Source organism: Sturnira hondurensis, unplaced genomic scaffold (genome assembly GCF_014824575.4).
Source record: "Sturnira hondurensis isolate 20B ecotype Veracruz unplaced genomic scaffold, ASM1482457v3 Scaffold0006413, whole genome shotgun sequence".
NCBI classification, from domain to species: domain Eukaryota; kingdom Metazoa; phylum Chordata; class Mammalia; order Chiroptera; family Phyllostomidae; genus Sturnira; species Sturnira hondurensis.
The window spans coordinates 28,637,882-28,660,738 of record NW_028079044.1 but is presented as its reverse complement, the minus strand read 5'-3'; the positions used below and the strand labels follow the sequence as shown (position 1 = coordinate 28,660,738).

The 22,857-nt window shown below is 46.7% G+C and overlaps 1 protein-coding gene and 1 pseudogene across 2 annotated transcripts in view; one reads left to right on the top strand and one right to left on the bottom strand.

The window, feature by feature from the left end:
- The window catches only part of BAALC (BAALC binder of MAP3K1 and KLF4), an 81,823-nt gene that overhangs the window by 35,599 nt on the left and 23,367 nt on the right, over window positions 1-22,857 (bottom strand). The gene's annotated exons all lie outside the window — the stretch shown is intronic.
- Window positions 6,453-7,463, top strand: LOC118988963 (CCR4-NOT transcription complex subunit 7-like; annotated as a pseudogene).

The window sequence follows — 22,857 nt, the reverse complement described above, 5'->3', positions numbered from 1 at the left end:
CTGAGTACGGTCTTCACCCTGCAGGTATCCCATCTGCTCGAGTCAGAAACAGAGAGCAAAGCAGTCCTTATAAGTGAAGCCAGCCCTGCGGTCCAGGCTCAGAAGTGACACGAGATCGAAGGGAACGATGTTCAACGCTCACAAATTGCCAGAGAGAGAAATCTAAATCTTTTATGTGCTCTTCCTGGAGAAAACCAAAGGGAGTTCAACTCATAATCTCCTGCCACACTTTGTAATATCCCCAGATAAATACTGAATTAGTGATCTGGAAAGCAAAACTATGGGCACAATGAAAATGATAGGAACGGTCTGAAGACATGACGGGGGATGGATGAAAGAGGAGCAGATTGGAGGAAGGAAAATGGGTTAGGATGATTCACTATCTGAAGACAAGAGGCCGTGAGGACCTCAGCTCGGACAGTGGGAAGGAGGCACACTAAACAGGATGGATTCGAGAGACAGTGCAGGGAGAAGAGAGGGGGAGCTTTAGGGTGGGCTGCAGACGGTCCTGCAGAAAACAGCTGCAGACTCATTTTTCCACCTGGAGGCCCCTCACGTCACTTTGGACTCAATATGTCCAAACTCATCATGTTCCCCTCGACCTAGTTCCCCGTCTTGCCTCTCCCATACCACGCCAACAATTTTCTAGCCTCTGGCCTTAAACACTTGTGAGTTGTCCTTTCCCTTCCCTGCTCCTTCATGCCCTTTAATCACAACCGAGCCCCGCGCTTCTTCCTTTCCCACATCTTCCCAAAGGGCTCTTTGCCCTCCAGCTAGGTTCTGTGAAGAGGCTCAGGTCACGGCTCCCCTTGTCACTGCAGGGCCTGCAGCTGGCCTGCTTGATCCCCTTTTCCCTTCATCCCAGGTTTTAATGACCCTAAAAATAAGCCAAAGGGCGTTCCTCTTTATAGAGAGCCTGCTATGTGTCAGGCACTAGACCGGTTACTCTGTATTATTTAAGCTTCACTACTGGACTGAGGCAGGTGCACAGGCATTATTTCCCTTGAAAATGGAATTTCATTTAAAAGTTGTGCTTCGAAACAGTACTTGCATATGAAGTTGAAAAGTACTTTAAAGTCTAATGGAAATTAAACATATTTCAGTTGCCATATATTTTGACTTTTCAGAGAAAATAATGAAATCTTGTTTTAGAAAGTTGCCAGTTAAAGAGTGAGGTTTCGTAAGCAATTTTTAGGAAAACTCTGACACACAAATAAATTAAGATATAAAATACTGTAAGTACTCATGACAGTCAATTACATCTTAGCATATTGTCAAGCAAAAATCATGATGTTGGTAAATTTCAGACACTGAAAGGGCTGAGGAAGCGGAGGGTGGGCCTCTGGGGGGACCGTGGACACTGTAACTGGGNCCAGTTAAAGAGTGAGGTTTTGTAAGCAATTTTTAGGAAAACTCTGACACACAAATAAATTAAGATATAAAATACTGTAAGTACTCATGACAGTCAATTACATCTTAGCATATTGTCAAGCAAAAATCATGATGTTGGTAAATTTCAGACACTGAAAGGCTGAGGAAGCGGAGGGTGGGCCTCTGGGGGGACCGTGGACACTGTAACTGGGGGAACACAGTGTTTTCCTAGTAAAAGTCCCATTAGATCTCCCTGCACTTCCCGGCCCTCCTCCTGCCCACACCGTGCTATTCCGATTCGCTGAAAAGCACAATTATCCATCCTTTCTCTTATTTTGAAAAGATATTTTCCTCATTAGAGACCCTCTTCCTGACCTATCTAATAATGCCACAGCCCACTGTACACAGCCTAACATTCTCCAACCATATGCACCCCCACCTCCCCCACTGGAGAGTCTTTTCCCCAGTAACTCGCCTCTCACTTTCAGACCAAGTGGCCTGGGCTGGAGCATGTGACCAAGGGCAGGGCCAGTCCTCACTCTGCATTCTCGGACTGTGTGATCAGTGCAAGGGCCTCACTAGACACAAGTCACCAAATCCCAGGACCTCTCAGAAGCTACTGGAAAAGAGCCTCTCTCTCTGCCATTGAACTTGAGTCTGGCAGCTGTGAGGTCGGGCTGTGGCAGTGCTCTGGCCCCCGTGAGGGGCGAGCCTCGCTGACAATGGAACCCACACAGGAAAAGGGGCTTGAGAGATGAAGAGGGGTCAGGGGGTCCTTGACAGCATCCAAGCCTTGAACCCTGCCTCACCCTGAGCTAGCCCTACCCTTGGCCTTTCTGTTCCCTGAGCCAATACAGCCCCTTCTCCCCCCACCCTTTTTTTTTGGCTAACAGTTTTGTTTCGGTGGCTGTTGATTAATTCATTACTTGTCAACAAGAAAGTCCCAGCTGCCACACAGTGCAAATCACAGCTATGTCCTTCAGTAGCACTCATCCAAGCTCCCTAGGACCTGGACATCGATTCACAAAAGATTCTCTCTCTCTCGTTGGAGCTTAAGCTGGGATCTGCCTGGAGTTCAGACATGTCAGGGCGAACGGGTGGGTGCTAGCAGCGTATTTGCATTGGGAGCGAAGAAGCCTCCCCCAAAATAACTCGCCTTCAGGGAAGGGAGCCAGGCCCAGCAGGCTGCGCCCAGTAGTGAGGAGAGCCAAGCTTCAAGGTCGGAGGAGAGAAACGGCTCTAAAGAGAATCAGCATCTGTCCCTCAGGTCTGTCTTCTGTCCACAGCCAGACCTCAAGGAGAGGAGGGGGCCATAAGCAAAAATTTCAGAAGTTATTTGCCGCAAATTATCTAAGATGTAGGAGATAAGGCACATGACTTGGGGGTCCCCTCTAAAATTACCACATAAAATGAAAAGGGGAGAGGTCTTCTCCCTCTTTATAAGATGCTCATTCTGGGCATGCTGGTTCTAGAGAAGGGCTTCTCACGCTCAGCACTATCAACATCTGGGGATGGATAATTCTTCATTGTGGAGGGCTGTCCTAAGCACCTCCAGATGGGGGGCCAAACTCCTGACCCCTCTACTCACTAGGTGGCAATAGCGGACACCCCCAAATTATGACACCCCAAAGTGTTTCCAGACCTTGCCAAATGTCCTCTAGGGAGAAGATTGGCCTGGTTATGAGTCCCTGCTCTAGAGCAGCCGTGGCAATAATGAACAGTGCAATAACTCAGTGCCCACTGAACGTGGGCACAATAAATGCTGCAAAGATAAACGTGCCTGGACCATAGGTCAGTACCTGGAATGTGCAGGGGGTGGAAGGTTAGCAAGGGAGGGGGCCGTTTTTTAAGTAGAAAGTTAAAAACCGAAAGGTAAAAACAGGACCCTCTGGTAGCAGAACAGCTGCTGGCGGGACTTCTCTGTGAGTCGAGCCCTGGGGACTCATGAAATGCTCTGGGGGAGTGCCAAGGGCTCGGGTCCTGAGAGGACCAGTTGTGGCAAGAAACGATGCAACAACCTCTTCACATTTCAGGTGAGCCCACCTGTACCCAGAGGCCACTGAGACCCGGCAACATCTGGATTGACTTGGGGACATCCCGTGGCCTTGAACAGTGCTGTATAGCCTGATTCTCGATTACCCACTGTTGTTCTCTTAGTCACAAGTCAATTTACCAACGGCCGCAGGGTGGTAAACTGCCGGCTCCATTTCTGGGGCACAGGGGACAGAGAAAACAGGATGGTGTTACCCGGGCAAATGTAATCGACAGTTCCCAGGGCAGCAGGAAGAGGAGGCATTGAGATGGACAGAAATGAATTCTTGTGGGCAATGGAAGTGGAGTGTGGTGACAAGAGGCAAGCCGTTGGAATTTTTAGAAGGAACTACATTCAGTCACCACATTTTTTAATAATTTGGCCTCTTATGTCTAACACTGAGGTGCTAGAGTATAATGAGAATTGGCTTTGCTGTCAGAGCTTGGGTCCAAGCCCCTCACCCTCTCCTCCTCGTTACATGATATTGGGCAAGTTGCTTCTTAAAAAGTGGCTAGAGCCGGCTTAACACTTCGTAGGTAGCTTACCACGCTAGCTGACCTTCCACAAAGGGAAGCAGTAGGTGACTCCGGGCATTTGCTGAGTGGATGGTGATCATTTTGTGCTGTTGCCTGATGGGTCCTGGGACGGGGGGTTGGAGGGGGGGCAATCACAGACAGATGAGGCTTGGTCCCTGCCCTGACGCGGCCTGACATTTGTGTCAGTCCCTTCCAGCAAACCTTTAGATTGTCTACAAGTACAGAACCTGGCATGTGGGCCACGGTGAGCCAAACACAATCCCTGGCAACAGGTAGAGAAGAAAAAAGAGGTCTCCCACAAAAAAAGAAATGGAGGGTCTCTAGGCATGCACTAAACAACTGAATAGACAAAGAAGCAAACCCAAGTTTCCCAAATACTCACTCCCACTGTGCAGTGCCTCCCAAGTTCAGAGCCCTTTGCACCCTTGTGACTATTTCATTAATGATTTGGTCAATGTTTTTTCTGGAGTTAGAGGACAGGCCCTGCGAGGGCAGGGACCACGTCTGACTTGCTCTCTATTATACCCTTAGCAACAGCACTTAGAAGACACTCAGAATAATGCACAGTCACATACCACGTAAGGCTGTTTCAGGCAAAGACACACCGCATTCACAGTAGGGATGTCATGAAATCATAACCTCGGTATAATCTTTTACGCCGCATTTTTACTGTCTTCTCTATGTTTAGACACACAAATGCCCACTGTCATGTTGCGGTGGCTGCACTGTCCAGTACAGTAACGCACTGTGTCGGTCTGTGCCAAGCAGCAACAGGCTCTGACAGACAGCCTAGGCGTCCCGTGGGCTGTGTCGTCTAGATCTGTGCAAGTGCGCTCGGCGACGATGAGGAAATCACCTAGTGACACCTTCCTCAGAATGTGTCCCCGTTGCTGAAGTAGTGCATGGCTGTACGCCTTGAATTTCAAACATCACAATTTTGTTTCTGAAATTAGAGCATAGTTTTAAATTGATGTGCCCACTTAACCTCCTCAGTGTCTTTTCTTCTGAAAGCTGTTACCAAAATGATTTCACAGCCCGCAGAGTTCCTGGAATCACAGAGAGGGGTTTTCTAGCTAACTGAGCAAGGAAAGCAGGGACTGATCAATTGCCCTGGGTGCCTCTGCTCCCATCAGAGATGAGGGATGGGTTTCCATTCCACTTCTAGTGCCCAGAAAATTCCGGGAGCCAGATGCCCCATCACTAAACCATGTCTAAGGAAGACAGTTTTCCACAGGTATAAGAGGAAGGTGAGAGAAACAAACACAACTTTAAGATAGGTGCACCTAATGAAATGTACCTCTAGGTGAGCACAGGTACCTGTGGAATTGCAATATAAGCTATCCCCCCAAAATAAGGCGTCTTCCGTGGAAATGCAGCGAGCGGTGCACACCTGGCACTTGATGGAGGCCACAGAGGTCTCCATTCTCCCAGGACACCTGTGAGGCAGCGAGGCAGGCCAGCTGGCTGCGGAGGCCTCCGTGTAAGGTGTAAAGCTTTCTCAGGGGGAAAGATAGTCTCTTTGGTAATGGCCTTGGGAAAAGTGGATACCCACAGGCAAATGAATGAAACTAGACCCTCACAAAACTCAAAATCTATTAAAGATCTCAGTAGAAGACCTGAAACTGTAAAACTCCTCGAAGAAAAAGCTCTTTGACATTGGTCTTGATGATGATTTTTTGGATTTGACACGATAAAAGCATGAATAAATAAGCAATGAAAGCAAAAATAAATGAGTGGCAGTATACTAAACTAAAAAGCCCAGCAAAGGAAACCATCAGCAAATTGAAAAGGCAACCTGTGGAATGGAAGAATCGGGTATATATTTTGAAATCGTATACTTGATAGGGGTTAATATCCCAAATATAGAAGGAAGTCATACAGTGTGGTAGCAAACAAATAAGCAAGCAAACATACAAATAACAACAAAGAAACCCAAACAACCCAATTAAAAAATGGGCAAAGGACCTAAATGGGCAAAGGACAGACATTTTCCGAAGAAGATACACAAACGGTCAACAGGTACATAAAAATGTGTTCCACATCACTAATCATCAAGAAAATGCAAATAAAAACCACAGTGAGATAGCACCTCCCACCTTTTGGAATGGCTATTGTCAATAAATCCACAAAGAACAAGTGCTGGAGAGGAGGTGGAGGAAGGGGAACCCTCTTTGTTGGTGGGAATGCAAACTGGCGCAGCCACTGCAGGGAATAGTGTGGAGGTTCCGCAAAAACATTGAACCTGGGACTGTCCTATGATCCGGCAATGCCACTTCTGGGTCCGTAGCCGAAGAAAACGAAGTCACTACCTCGAAGAGACATCTGCACCCCCGTGTTCACTGCAGCAGTACTTATAACAGCCAAAGTGTAGAAACAACCCAAGGTCCCATCAGTGAGTAAATGGACAAAGAAACGTGAGACACACACCCACGACGGAATGTTACGCGGCCGTAAGAAGGACACCAGAGGAGCCGCGGTGCGGCACAGCTTGGGCCCCTCTTTTCCCTCGATGGATGCGAAGTGTCTCTGGGGCGGCGCGTCCCCCACTCCACCACCAGGTGCCATCTCTATGGCAAGGAGAAGCGCACAAGTACACAGGTAAAGAACTAAGTACTTTATGGTACATCTTCACCAGAGTACAATGTCTGGATGCTTGGCAGCTAGACTCCCTGTGCCCTCACTATGCCAGCAAGAGCGGTAGATCGGAGCAGGGAATCTGTGAGGTGAGGGCTTGCAACCTGGATGAAGGGGTGAAGAAAATTCATCAAATTATTCAAAAATATAACTACGTCGCTATGAACAGCCAGTTTATAGGTGTGGCTGCAAGACCTGGTGGGAAACCCAGGAGCAATGCTGGCTGTCGGCACCAGCTATTGCCCTGTAGTGTGGATGTGCTCAGGGTAATGGAGCCAGGGCCGACATTTAGGAATAAGCAAGAAGAATACCTCCAGGAACTTCAACTTCCCGGTTTCATTTTGTATTTAATTTGACAGAGGACATGCATGCCCAAGATTCTATAGAGCTACTAAGAACATCTGGTATCCAGTTGAAAAAAACATGAGGAGGAAGGAACTGAGACCCAGTCCTTTGCAGAGCTTCTCAGGACATCGGAGTGGCCCTCTGTGAAGGAGTCAATTCAGTTTCACGGTGATTATGACTCTGGCTACTTAATCAAAATCCTGACCAATTCTAACTTGCCTGAAGAAGAACTTGACTTCTTTGCGATCCTTCGATTGGTTTTTTCCCCCCTGTCATTTAGGATGTGGAGTGCCTCATGGAGAGCTGCAAGAGTCTCACAGGTGGCTTGCAGAAGTCGCCTGCAACGGTGGGGGCTGGAACAGGCAGGACCGCAAACATCTGGCGGGACCTGATTCCTTGCTCCCAGAATGGCCTTGCTCAAGACGAGAGAAATGTTCTTTGAAGGTCATGTTGATGATGCCGCATATTGCGGTCAGCCGTGTGGCCTTGGTTCTTGTTGCCCCACAGGCAGTGCACATGAAGAAAAAGCCAACCAGCTGTCATGACATGAAAGAGTCCTTCTAGTTTTATTTTACTTGAGTTACACACTCGCTTATATACAGGTTTTATCTCTGACTGAATCCCTTGAATGGTACTTTTTTTTTTCTTTCATAGCTCATTTTATGTTTGTAGTTCAGTTCCAAATATGACCACTTCTATCTCAGGGCTTAAATAGAAAAGCATTCAGGTTAAATTTGGCCTTAACTTAATATGCAGGCACGTGCGACAGCGAGTGGGAAAGCTGCATTACATGAACTTGAACAACTGGAACTTGGTGGATGTCTCCCCTTTCCTAAGTTACTGCCTGTAATGTATTTCTGGGTTGCATGTCTCCCTTTCTTTCTGCAGGAGTTTCAGGTATTGAGATTCTGGACCATCAAGTTTGAACTTCAGAGAGTGCTTCTGACTCCGATCCTCTGTTTTAGCAGAAAATTTGTCTTTCTGGCTGGAAAAAATGACCATCTGCCAACTTTATATTTACCCATTTTTGACCCACGGAATACAGTACATACATTGTGCAAAGGGCTGATTCAGCAAGACTACAAAAACAACAACTACTGAGCACCTTAACAACAGCTGCTTCTGCAGCAGGGTACATCCAGGGTCTGTCAGCTTCTTATCGGCACGTGCAGCCTGCTCTGTGACCGAAGGACTTTTTCCAGCCAGCTTTACCTCCTTCAGGAAAAATCCCTTGTTTGCGACTGGATGTTGATTGTCTGCCGGAAACTGGGCTCCAACAGGTTTGTTGGAGCTGCCGTTCCTCCCATCACTGTCAGTCTTTTTTAAACATTTTATTTATTTATCTTTAGAGAGGAAGGGAAGGAGAGAAGGAGAGAAACATCAATGTACGGCTGCCTCCCGTGAGTCCCCCACCAGGAACTGAGCTGCAACCCAGGCATGTGCCCTGACTGGGAATCAAACCGCGATCGTGTGGTTCGCAGGCCCGCGCTCTATCCACTGAGCTACACCAGCCAGGGCCCATCACTGTCACTCTTATTTTAACTTTTAAAATATCTATGGCCATACTTATGAGCTCTTGATTTGTTGATTACACCAATCAATTTCATTAACATCCAAAGATAGCAAATCTTTAGGTATATTTTGTACCAAATTAATTTAGAAGAAAAAATGTGCTTTAATAGTTGTTACAAAGATAAAGAATGCAGAGGTTTGGTGGACAGCAACAAAATACAAAAATATATGTATCTTAGTTATATGTGTATGTGTACATACGCACATATGGCTTATATATAGCTAATAAAAGTACCTGAGGAGTATAATGGTTGTTTATTTTTTGTACATGTCTTTGCAATCTATTTCTATATATTAGAAAGAGACTGTAGAATAGTTAGCCAAGCAGAATATGTGACCAGACCAGCGCATGTGCAGGAAGACATTGTGGTAATCATTCACTCCGCCTGGAAACGATGGGCTGCAAGTTATGCTGTGTGTTATCTACACTCAGTCAGTGATCTTAGCACGTCTCCAAACGGCAGCCACGTTGGTTTGTTTTCCTTGTACATTTTTTATCCTGATGTTACAGAGCTGTAACTGGGTGGTCCTTTTTAAACAAACCATTATTTGCAAAATAGAGGGTATTATGTCTTTAAAGCTTTTGTAAATAAAAGCTTCAGAAATGTTTTCTTATATAAAAAAAAAAAAGAAAGGAGAGAAACCCTACCATTTGCAACAACAGAAACGAATCTTGGGGGAATTATGCTGAGTGCAGTGAGTCAGACAGAGAAAGGCAAATACTATACGACCTCACATGCGAAATCTTAAAAAAGCAAAAAACAAAAAACTGAACTCAAGGATTAAGCCCTTAGTCTGCTCTTGCAATTATTCAAACAACTGCAGTTTTAAAAAAAATGGCTTTTGTAATAATGATAAAAATTGCCATCTACCCTTTTGAGAAAAATAAAATAAAAAATAAAAATAAAAAACTGAACTCACAGAAGCAGAGTATTATCCTGACTGCCAGGGACTGCGGGGTGGAGGCGAAGTGAAGGGGGTCAACTTTCCAGTCACAAGACGAATGAATGCTGGAGATGCACAGCTTGGCGACTGGAGTCAGCACTGCTGTGTGGGTACTTGGAAGTTACCAAGAGAGCAGCTGGTAAAAGTTCTCACCACACACACACACACACACACACACTACAGAAAGGTGATGGAGGTATTCACTAACCTAATTGTTAACATTTTGCAAATATAATATTTTTGCAAAATGTTATATTTATAACATGGTACACCTTAAACTTACCCAATATTATGTCAATTATATCTCAATACAACTGGGGAGAAGATAGATTATAATGTTTTATTAGTACCTCTGGGGTTAAACCCTTAGGTTCAAAAACACCCTTTAGATATGATTTTTTTTCTCACTAATGCATTAGAAAGTATTACTTAGTACAATGGGCTGTGTCCTCCCAAAAATCATATGTTGAAGCTCTAACCCGCAGGACCTCGATAGGACCTTATTTGGAGACAGGGTTGTTACAGATGTAACTGGGTCAGACGAGGGCATTAGGGTGGGCCCTAATCCAAGAAGACTGGTTTCCTTATAAAAAGGAGAGATCTGAACTCCGATGCAGACACGTAGGGAGAAGCCACGTGAAAGCAGAGATCGAGGCCACATTCTACAAGCCCAGGAGCCCTGACGTTCACCAGCAAACCCCCAGGAGCTAGGGGAGAGCGAGCAACAGAATCTTCCTCACGACCTCCAAAAGGAGCCCCGCCCACACCATCATTTTGAACTTCTAGCCTCCAGAGCTGGTAGAGAGTAAATTCCTATTAATTTAAGCCACCCAGTCTGTGATACTTTGTTACAGCAAACCCTAGGAAACTCGTAGCTTAGGAATCAAAGAGAAAGGAGCAGCAGGAACCAGAGGGTGGCAGGTGGCCGAATCCTTTTCCCATGAGAATGGCTGTGTCGGGGGAAGGAGAGAAGCCCACTACCGCACAGACTCCCGTTTGCAATCCAGTCCCTCCACCTCCCCACGGGTTCTTGGGAAGCACTTACCTTTGAGGTCTGGGGCAGAGCCCCCTTACATTCCCCCCAACCCCCGTGTTCCTCGTAGCCACCAGTGTCTTTTCCATAGGAAGGAATTAAATTAACATGGGAACAAGGAAAGATATTGATAAACTTTAGACTTTGATAAATGAACTATGTATGTGAAAACTTGAGGGTAACCACTAGAATATGCAAAAATCCCAAACTAGTATATCAGAAATGAGAAAAAATCCTAAAAAAAAGATTAAAACAGAAAAAAAACCAGAAAATTCTGAAGGGTAAATTTGAAGTATTTATGTGCCCATTTCTCAGCAGAAGGCAGGGGGCTGCTCCGAGGAAACAGGGCCAATAACGGGAGAGGGGCCTGAGGGGCAGGGAAGGCTCCGAGTGGTTCCAGAAAGGCAGTGAGAGGAGGCCAAGCCAGACCGGGTCACATGATTGCCTTGCAGTTATCAGGGTCTGGCCGAGATGCAAAATCGTGATTTTGCAGAACAGCCAATCAGCTACATATAAAATGTCAAATCAGGCACAAAGTTGCTTAGTGAGCATAGAATCAGACCAGAAAGAGGTAGAATAGAAGGTGTTGAGGCTGCTCTACCCAGGCTTTGGAGTGGCGACACTGGGGACCGTGGGATTGCCCTGCTACCTGTCACTGCACTCATGCCCTCCCTTTGTACAGGGCTGGAGAAAAACTGAGACCTCATTACTCAGCTCCTGCATTGACCAGCCCGCGAAGGTGCCCCTACATCAGGCAAGTCGGAAATCAACTGAGTAAATAAGAGCTGTCTGTGGTTTAGCCCAGATGGGTCTCCTGAGTCTGCACCCCGACAGCCTTCTGTCGTCAGCTGGTGGTCACCTGTTCTCCTGGGATGAGTCACCACTTCTGGTTGCTGCTCTCAACTATTTATATTGAAGACTCTCCTTGGCTTCAAGTTCAGGAGGTGACTTCTCACTGTGCTTTTGTTCCTCACCCCCACATCCACTTACAGGTGCTCACATACATTTTGAAGCCCCTGGGCCTATAAAGGGAACAGAAGGCAGCATGAACCGGAGGACCACAGTCACCAGCTGTGTGACTTTGGGTAAGTCACTAAACCTCTCTGAGCAGCACTTTCTCACTTGTAAATGAGGGATTGAATGTGAGGAGATTAAATGAGATCATCTCTATAAAGCATCTAGTTTACCGTCCGATATATAGTAGGTGCTCAATCAATGGCAACTGGCTTCCCCTACAGCTCTCTACACTTTGACTACAACTCTTACAGGAGACATTGTGTGGTGAGCAGGATAACGCTCCTCCTCAAAACCAGTCTTAACCCCCAGAACCTGTGAATACATTAGGTTACATGGCAAAGGGGAATTAAGGTTGCAGATGGATTAAGGCTGCTAATTCCAATTAAGGTTGATATTTTTTAACTGACTTTAAAGTAGATAATCCTGGATTATCCACATGGGCCCAAGGCAATAACAAGCGTCCTTAAAAGTGGAAGGAGTCAGAGGAGCAAGAACCCAAGGGCAATGTGACTACTACAGACAGACACAGATCTGCAGTGTCGCTGGCTGTGAAGGTGGAGGACGGGGCCGCGAGTGAAGAAATGCGGGCAGCCTCCAGAAGCCGGGAGGGAGAAGCGGGTCCTCCCCTAGAGCCTCCAAAAAGGGGCACAGCCTCGTCGGCACCTCAGCCTGGCAACACTGCAGCAAGCTTCCAACCTGCAGAACTGGGAGATAATGAAGTGCTTAAACCACTGTGTTTGTGGTCACTTGTTATAGGAGCAACAGGAAACCAACACATCTGGCCTGATGGGAGTTTTCTTATCCTGCTTTCAGAAATCACATGTGGGAATTCGGTTAGACTTCTATGCCCGGGGTCTATTTGAACAATCCTGTGCAATATTACTTATAGTTAATAGGGCAGCATGGAGTAGGGATGTGGGGCTGGATAGTTATTCATCCCAACCTCTGTTGGAAAAGAACTGACCCTGCTAGCAGTTCGGTGGCAGCTGAACTGAAGCCAAAATGCCCACCTGCTGCCGGGGAGCATGCCTCGTGACACCTGGGTCAGAGAGGCCCTCCCATGGTCCCAACCACCCAGGCTGTGCGCCCTCCCCAGATCTAGTCCTCCCATCTTCTCCCCTCTCCCTACACGTGGTGTGTGGCCGTGCTACCTGTCCAGCACGTCCTGAGCCAGCAGGGCCTTTGGATGGTAGTGTCTCTGTGCAAGTGCAAAGGCAAGAGAGCAAAGGGCTGGGGACCAAAACCAGGGGAATAAGGACAATGGGATTTGGTGATGGAAGCAGTTTGAACACATGTAAGAGAAATAAGCCATTCCCTATTGTCCTCCACTTCCCATCATCTTTGGCTTTCTTACTCATCACCACCCAGCAGCCATTCCCTTCCTTCTTGAGAGACCCCATCTCTTGTGACAGAGGCTGAAATGCCAGCCCCAGGTCTCCCAGTTCCCCAGCAGCAACCTGAGGGGACGAAGCACATCTGGTTTGAGATGATCATGGTAATATCTTCTCCTCTCCCGGTGACTTGTTCTGGGGTGAGCATGTGATTTTGTTCTGTCCCACGAGATGTGAAGGTCATCTTCGAGGGGGCTTCTGGGAAGGCGACAAAGGCAGACACCGTGCTCCCTGCCTGTGAGTGTGAGAACGAGTGAGGGCCTGTCCTTACAGTGAAGGAGACCCGGAAGGCGGACATCGCTGTATGGAACAGTTGACCTACCCTGGAGCGGTTTTGCCTCCCAGCTGCTTGCCAGGGGAGATGACAAATTCCTTACAGTCCAGCAGCCCTTGGTGGGGATTCTGTTACTTGCAGCTGAAAGCTCTCTCGCAGATAAGCATTTGGGGATTAGTGCAGACCTCAGGGATTCCTGCTCACTTAGCTCCTCCTGATGGAGACATATGCACAACACAGTCAGTGAGCTGGTGTCCCTCCCCTCAGGACCTCACAGTGCAATGCTGTGAGGGCGGAAACCCCTTCCTACCTGCTCCCGCCTCTAGATTCCAGAATCATGAGAAAGTGTGTGAGTCCTGTCCCTTAATTCTCAAGCCACAGTTAAGTCTCACTAGAGAGCACTGATTTTTGGATGGTAAACTTGTTCTCTTGAAAGCCCAGAAAGTCCATATCTATTCACCTGCTTAGCCTCTCTCTCCCTTTTCTCCACACCACAGAATGACGTAGGGTGAAAGAAAAGCCTCGTGGGCATTCCCACGGCTGAAGCAGTCACTTTGCAGAGTTCACCTCACAAGTGAGTAACCTTCCAACACTCTAATATTGTGTGGACCTAAACAACAGCCTCAGAAAACGTAGTTAGAGTGTAGATGTGGCACAACTGCAGACAAAGAAGTGCAGTGTTTTCGGATGTGAATTAATTCGACGGCAAAGCAGGGTGGCACAGCAACGGAGGCAGAACGAGGACAAAAGGAAGAAAAGCTCCAGACAGAGAAGAAAGGAAATGTCACGTTTCATTTTCAGCTAAGCGCTCCACTCAAATCCTTCATGAGGAGAAGTCAGGAGCTGGCCTCAGAAGGACACCGGAAATTCCATCTGGTATACAAGGTCCAGTTATATGTACCCATGGCCAATGGACAGCACAGGTTTACTCTATAAGACGCCTTTGGAGTTTCTCAGCTTCACTCAGTTGCAGAGTCCCAGGTTCATGGGACACGACTTCAACCTGACAATAAAGTGGGCCCCGCCACCAGTGCAGCACAGGGCCACGCCCAAGCAAGGCACATCCTGGCCTGGGGGGCCCAACCGCACAGCAGGGGCACGAGCTAGAGGTGACTTCAAGCAGCAGGGAAGTCACAGTTCCTAGCCGTCTGAATTTCGCCTCCTGCAGTTACCCTGCGGACCCCGGGGCAAGCTGCTCATTCTCACAACGCTTTGCTTCCTGGTCTGTGAAATGAGACTCCGCACCTACTTCACAGGACGGCTGTGAGAATCAAGTGAAATAATCCATGCGGTGCGCTTGGCTCATAGAAAGTGCTAAGAAGGGTTAGTGTCTGTAATAGCTACCATTAACCAAATTCTCTTTCATTCGGTTAGGGCCATTAGGTCCAAATCCTCTGTAGCTGTGGACTCCCTAGGTCCCGGGGAAATCAGCATACGCAGAGACAGATATGGCTCAGCACCGGCTTATGAAAAACTTCATTAGTGGCATTGAGTTACCTCAGACCACTCACACTACTCCCAGTCACAGCCTGACCACCCCCCCCTGCCCTGGAAACTTGTTCAAAAATTAATGCTCTAAAATTAACACTTCCCATCAAACCAGCCCTCCCCTCTCACCCACACCCTTTGACCAGGGCAGTGGAAGGGAGGGACCCTTACGGAGAGCCAGTGGCTACTGTACCTCCACTCTCTGTCCCAAGAATGTCTCTCTTCCTTCAATATTCCAAAAGGCCCTAAACCCAGGGGCAAACCCCGGAGCGGTTTTCCTCTCTTCATCTTTTACCCCAGGGGAGGCAAACCACCTCTCTTCCCCTTTCCCTATCAAGCCTTGTTTTTAGGGATGCTCTCACTGAGATTAGAGAGTTGTAATCTGATTCTCCAGAAAAGAGAGGAGAGCAGAAAAGTCATAGATTTGGGGTTATCCGGAGTCACCTGTGTTAAAGAGGCTGGGCAGATAATAAAATCTGAAGATCTGAAAATCTTTGTCTCGGTTCATTTTAAATATTATATTTATCTTCATATAATCTTTGCAATTACACTTCAGACTATTTTTCTACTTTCCAGAAAGGGTTTCCCCAGGAAAGCTTGCTGAACTCCAAAGAACTTAAGAGAAGTTGCCCCATCTTGCCCCTCACTCTCTCTTATTTAGTCCGATCCTCCTCTGAAAACCCACTGGTCCGTAGTTTCTATGTTACCTCTCCCTGGACCCTGCCACGAATCCCAGGAGTAGGGCCAGGGCTCCAAGCACACTGAAGTTGGAAGACTCCTTCCTTAAGCTGCTCCAGTGTGGGAGGTTGATGCTCTGCATGTAAAATATCTGGGAGGCAGCTCCTGTGCCAGCCAGACCTGGACTCGCGCTCTGCCGAGATTTTATTCGGAGGTTAGCATCCAAGTCTCGGTTCCAGAGGCCATTTCCTCCCTGGAGCCAAGCACAGGGGCCCTGGTGCAGCCAGCCTGGAAGTCCCAGGTTCAGGTTCCCGTGTAGTCAGCTCCCTGAGAGCCATAATGACTGGTACCAACGAGCCACTGGCACCACCGTGCTCTGGACTCCACAGGGTTTAACCCACCCGTTTTCTTCTTCCTTGGGCTCCAGCTGTCTTCCACTCTGTCTTGCAGTTACACTCCTCTCACTAGCCCACCTGTCCTAGCGTTGATCTCTTGGCTCCCCACTGCTCCCTTGGTTTTACGGCTCCCATTTCTGCAGACCCGCCCCTTATCACACTCTGCCAGGAATCTCAGAACCTGGCTGTAATACAGAGGTAATACTTGTGAGCGAAATTTTATACAACATAGACTAATAAAGACAACTTTAGTAGGTAGGAAAAGGATGTGAAGGTTGTTATTTACACATAGCTTAAGGCCAAAGTTTTCAAAAGCGACGTACACAAGGAGCTGCCCATCTGCCAACACCCTGGGCACACTTGAAATGCAGAATTTTTGCTTTTTTCATATTATTTCCTCAATCCATGATTATGGTTCTAATTTGGAAAGATGTTCACAGAAAAGGTTTTAATACAGGTTCTTTTTTCTAAAGACTGTTTTCTTCTTATTCACAAAGAAAATTTTCTTTTCATGCAGGTAAAAAAATGTATTTATGCTCTACCCTGGGCCAAGAGACTCCCCTAAGCTCTGAGGCCCTGAGGCCATGCTGACCCTCCACCTTCCCCCACCCACCTGCACACGGCTTCTACTCACTGCTGAATATGCATCTCCAGTCATGACCTGCCCACAGCCTCATCTCTCCCGTAAGGCCACCAGTTTTTTGGGGACACAAACCCAGTGTCAGTCATCTTCCAAGCCTGGAGCCTAGTACAGCACCCAGCACATAACTGGTGCTCAGAACTTTTAATGACTCCAAAATGACCACCTCAAATCCATTTTGGAATAAGACAAGGTTTAACTGAACACACCCTGCCATGAACTGGCTGTTTGCCTTTGGGGAAGCTGTCTCCACTCCCACTGCTGGGCTATAAAATGAGGAGTTTGGACCAGGACTAGTGAATCTCTGAGGCTCCTGTACCTCTAAGTCTGTGGCTCCTCCTATGGTGTATTGCATTTCTGACCCTGTGATTGGTCCTTTCATTTGTAAAGAACAATTATCCAGAACTTGGGAATGTCAAAAGATGATTCATGCCACATTTGGAGTACTTCCTAAGGAGCTCACCGGAAAGCCTTCTGACTCTGTGGGTCTGGAATCATGGTTCTCAGCCAGGACAACGTTACCCCAGCAGACATCTGGAGATGCTTCGGTTGTCAACTGGGGACAGCTATTAGCATCTAGTGGGTAGAGGCCAGGGACACTGTTAAACCTTCTATAATGCACAGGACAGTTCCCGCACAGAATTTTCTGGGCCACAAACGTCCGTAATGCCAAGGCTGAGAAACTCCAGTGTGAGGCTTTGTCTGCGCCTTTGATTAGGGCCCACACAGTTTACGGTTCTTTGGACAGGTGAGTAGTGACCCTCTCTTCCACCTGATAGAGAAGTTAACCCCAAGACCATAAGGCATTTTCCCCTCATAGGATATAACAAGTTTTGTATTTAATTTAGCAATCTTACCTCGTATTTCCTTCTTTCCACTGCCTCCTTTAAAACGTTCCTAATATTCTCTTTTTCACTTGAGTTATTTCTTTTGTTTTTAAACTTTTTATTTTGAGGCCACGGGAAGATTCACACACAACTTGTAAGAAATAATACCGAGGGATCTGCGTGCCCTTTCCCAGCTTCCCCAGAACTACAGCACAAGATCATGTCCAGGATGCTGACATTGGTACAATCCACCCATCTTATTCCGATTTCCCCAGTTTTACTTGACTCATTTGCGTACTTGTGGTTAGTCCTATACAACTTCTTCGCATGGAGAGGTTCACATATCCACCACCAGTCAAGACACAGAACAGCTCCATCATGACCGGGACCCCCAGCGCCGCCCTCTTAATAACCACACCGTCGAATTCTCTTCTGACCTGGCTTTATCGTCCTGCTGTGGCCCTCATCGATGAGCTAACAGATCGTTGTACCTGCGGACTCTTTGTACAAGATTTAAGTTTTTAATATTTTGAGAAATATACATTGGTATATTTGTTTGGCTTTAATGAAATTATCCAGTGACATGGCAGCTCCTGGCTGCGCACTCCGATGACAAGGGTGGACAGATGGTTCCTAACTTCCCCGCCACAGACTCTATCAGTGAAAACCGTCACCCTATGTACCCAGAACACAGGGTGACCTTCGGAAAGCTTCCATTTTTCTTTGTGGTTCAGTTCCTTCTTCTGTAAAATAAAGACAATAACAAATCCTATTTCAAAGAGTTCATGGAGAAGTCAACCACAAATGCTTCTCAACTTACAATGGGGTTATGTCCTTGTAAATCTATTGTAAGCTAAAAATGTGTTTAATAGACCTAACCTACGGGACATCATAACTTAGCCTAGACTACTTTAAATGTGATCAGAATGCCTACATTAGCCCACCTTTAGGTAAAATTATTTAATACAAAGCCTACTTCATAATAAAGTGTTGAATCTCTTATGCCATTTATTATGTGTATCACCTTTGTACCATTATGAAGTCAAAAAAATCTAAGTCAAACCACCTTAAGTTGGGAGCCATCTGTAGCAAATACACAGGAAGCACTCAGAATAGTATGGTATGTTCACTTATTTAATCCCTGTGACAACCCTATGAGGTAAGGACTCTTGTTATCCCAAAAACAGATTAGAAAACCAGAGTTAAGGAAGTTCAAATAACTCTTCCAAAGTCTTGATTTAGTAATCCCAGTCGGAATTATAACTCTGGACTGTGTGATTTCTGGACTCCTACTCACTTCATGGGGACATTGGGCGGCTATACTCAATAAAAACCAGAAACTGAGGTTCCAGAGAAACCAGGCTGCTGAGAAGGTGGGGGATTTTGCATGGAATAGGCAGCTATCAGAGAAACAAGTTCTGAGATTCAAATACCCCCACCATCTTATTTCTGGAATTTGAGGAATATCCCTTTGAACCACAAATCCAACAACAAAAATATACAAACGAAAATCCTTGGTAAATTGAATGAAAGAATGTTTTGCCTACATTTTCTTCCCACCCAACGCTGGAAACACATGGGGAAAAGAAACCAGGACTCATCAGCTCCAACTCATTTAGCAAAGAGAAAAGCAGTGTCGGAGAGAGACAGGCCAGGAGGCCCCAGAGCCTCTGCCCTCAAAAAGCCAAAGTTTTTGACTCATAGTTCTTCCTTAGAAATATTCATTTAAATTGAGACACAATGAAAAACTTCCTGGATCGTGTCTGAGGCAAGATAAAACTTCAGCCAATCAACAACCCAGGAATGGAAAGCTCACAGGAATGGAAAAGGCTGGGACAAAACCAACCAGAGGCAGAACTTGAACTATCCTCCCAGGTCCTTAGTGTCTCAGCTTCTGCGGAGCCAGGATCACACAGGGTAAGGCCTACAAATGCTAGGCCACCGAGAGGAGTGGGTACCCCGGGGCTGGCACAGTGAGAAAAATGAGTTAGTACCGTGGGCATGTCTGGGTGCTAAGATGGTCCCTATCCTTTCTGAGCAAGGTCGGTGTCCTCCCGCCCCTGTTTCAGCAGCGGCCTCTTCCTCCACACACTCACATCCCTCTCCTCTGCCCTTGTCCCCCTATAGCTCTCACGGCTAACACACCAGGTACTTTCCTTCTAATTGACCCATTATGCCTCATCTAGGATTTAAGTATGAGGGCAGGGATTTTTGTTTATTTTGTCACTATCATATTCTGCAGTGCCCGGAACAGTGAGTGCCTGACATGTAATGGGTGTTCCACAAATATGTGTTGAATTAATTTGGAAGTGATTTTTGTCGTGTGTGTGAAATAGTCTTTCCAATGAAATGGCCTTGTTCATGCCCTGATGGCAAAATTTAAAATGAGAAAATCTATATTAGCCTTTGCACACACACATTTTTTTCCTTTTTAATTTTACACAATTTAAAAAAAAAAGTTTACTGGCCCGCCCTGCCTGGTGTGGCTCAGTGGATTGAGCGCCTGCCTGTGAACCAAAAAAGGGTCACCTGTTCGATTCCCAGTCCGGGCACATGCCTGTGTTTGCAGGCCAGGTGAGGGCCCCAGTAGGGGGCATTCGAGAGGCAACCACACATTGATGTTTCTCTCCCTTTCTCCCTCTCTTTTCCTCTTTCTAAAAATAAATTTTAAAAAATATTTTTTAAAGATTTTATTTATTTATGTTTAGAGGGGAAGGGAAGGAAAGAGGTAGAGAAACATCAATGTATGGTTGCCTCTCGTGCGTCTCCCACCAGGAACTGGTCTGCAACCTAGGCATGTGCCCTGACTGGGAAGTGAACCACAAGTGTTTTGGTTTGCAGGCCTGCACTCAATCCACTGAGCTACACCAGCTAGGGCTTAAAAAAAAAAAGTTTGCTGGCCCATGAATTCTAAAGAGCCTGGGACTATATGGCCTCAGGGAAGGGTTTTGGAGTGGCCCTTGGTTACTCTAAGGCTTGGTTTGAATCTGGCTCTACCAGCTGTGTGACCTTGGGAAAGTTCCTTTGTATCTGTAAGCCTTAATTTCCTCACGTACAGAACAGGACTAGTTACTGAGAGGACGACTTATAGAAAGCAGAGACCTGGTACGGAGCAAGTTTAGTTTGACGAGTAAGTGTCGCACAGCACTGCGGCTCAGCTGTGGCACAGGGGCACAGGCAGGCCGCCACCAAGGCCCTGTCCTGAAGGCCCTCTTGGGGTTTGCACTCTTTACTCCTGCGACACTGCCAACAGCTGGGGCCACGCCAGACCAGGGACACCCAAGGCAGTTTCCGGTATTCAGAGGAGTTAATCTCAGTTCACTATTCAGCTCCTTTACTATTAATATGAATGATTAAACCAAAAGGTTTCAAGGAGCCACTTTCAAATTGCTGAACTCCTTTTTGCCTGGGGAGGGTGACTTCTAAGACCCTTATAAATGAAGAAACTGATAAATGAACTCCTCCTCACCCCCCACCCCCAGTATGACCAGGGACCGGAGCATCTAGACCAGGAGCTTTTGCCAAAAGGACATCTCTCAGAAATGATAACAAAATGATCTTGAAATGAGAATGTAAGTAAGTGAACAAACAAGGAGCATTTCATAGCAATTTGATTTGCACACATGTCCAATTTTACATTTTTTTGCTTTTCTTCAAGCACAGCCTTGCCTCACATGAACTCCAGTTTACAGAATTGGAGAGTGATGTTAATAAAGGAAAATGGAGTTGTGGAGACAGAGGGAGGGTAAGGACAGAGGCGAGGTCTCTGCTGCTTTGCCTTGGGAAAAACAGGGCTGAATCAAAGTAGAGAGAGGAGTCTCTGGGCTTGCAAATATTTTTTTTTTATTTAGAAGAGGGGCAGGGTTGGGTTGCAGATACAGGAGCAAATGAGGAGGGTAAGGCAGTCTGTGGCTTTCTGACAGGCTCTGTCCCGGAGTTACGCTACGTGGAGAACAACTTGCATAATTGTATGCAATGAAGACGGAAGGAGGAAATTTCGTACTTTAGAATTTTTGGCTTATAGACCCTGGTGGTTTTTCTCTGTTGAAAGTGTAGGTTCTAACCTATTCAGAGTGCTCTGTCCCTCATGGTTCCCAGGGGCGTTGCCTTTGGTGAGACCTAGCAGCATTCACCCGTGGAGGCTGGAATGGAGTGGAGGGAAGGCACCTCTGTGGTGCAGATGGTGGGTGAGCACAGAACTCGAGCTGGCTGACACCCCTGCAGCAGAAGCCTGGGGACATGGAAGAGCAGCGCCTGTGCCATGAGGGTCGGGGAGGGAGCCCGTCCCAGGCCTTGGCACCAGGAAGCTTTGCCCTCAGGCCCCTGGCAAAGCCTGTCCTGGGAAGCTGCAGCCTTGATGCAGTTTGTTCTCACCAAACACACAAATGACTTTCTCCTCAATTCCCAGAACACACAGGCTCTTTTTTTTTTTTTTGAATGCCGGAGGGGTTTCCCTGACAACCAAATTGGAATTTGCTTATTGGTCCTTTCCTGCGAGAAGTCCATCTTGACGTAGGAGGCTGGAGGAGAGGTCGTGGGGCCCGGCCCCTTTCGGCATCTAACGAGCCATCAGTTTCTGGGGCTTGAACCCTCCAAAAGCAGCGCTCTGTCCTGGTTGCATAATTTTCATTTTCCAGATTGTGGCTGGGTCAAGGCCACCAGTATTCTCTGCAAGCACAGCTCTCGCTCATTGTGAGAATGAGGTCTTTCTCGTAGCCTCTTCCTTCTTTGTGTGATAGCTTTTAAAAGCCATTTCTCAATGGCTTTTGGTTCCTACGAAAGCGACAGGAATGTGGCTCCAGGACCATAACTACCTTTGCACTCCGCGGGTTAGTTTCCCCACTTCTGGCCCCACTGTTACCAGTTCCTTACATCCAAATGCAACTTGGTCAAGGTCTCTAAATTGAGTAATATTTTTTAATCCCTTTTTAATATGTTGAAACATGAGATCATTGCTATCCAGTTGATTTAACTTTAAATATACAGGTTAGAAATCACTGGCCTTTGTAAATAGTTTTGACACACATTTCATAAAACTTCTCTTTAGCAGGTGCCTGCTGCACGCCGGGCGCTTGCCTACACTGGGACTGGTGTGTCTAGAACGCGGGGTGCGCTAACTCCGGGGGGACTGAGGACATCCTCTCACGCTTCCATCTGGAGAGCTGTGCTCATCAGCTTTGTAGAATCCCATGATTTGATGGCCATGTCTGTGTTGTTTCGAAGTCTGTGTTGGCACCAACTCCTTTGACAGTCCTCAGGAGTCAGAAGAAAGGAGTATATGAGCAAGACCTCTGTCCTGTGTAAAGAGAAGGGGAAATGACACCATGGACGAAGACTTCTGAGTTACTGAAATGGAGAAAAGGGTGGGAGACTTAAATGGGCACGCAGTCCCCATCCTTAGAGGAACCAACTTGCAGTAAGTGCAGGGACAGTAAAAGATGCGTCATGGTTAAAACGAAAAATAACTGTGATAATTTTTTTGTTTACAACTTGCAGTAAGTGCAATGACTCCAGTGATGGTCCACTGTGCTCCAAAATCAAAAGCATCGAGTGGATGAAAGTGAAATGGAAAACCAGCAAACAGATCTTACTAGCATGAAAGCCAACAGGTTGCCGCTCAGTTTTTACAAAATTATCTATAAAGTTAATGCTATTGTTCAGAATATTACTGGCTTTCTA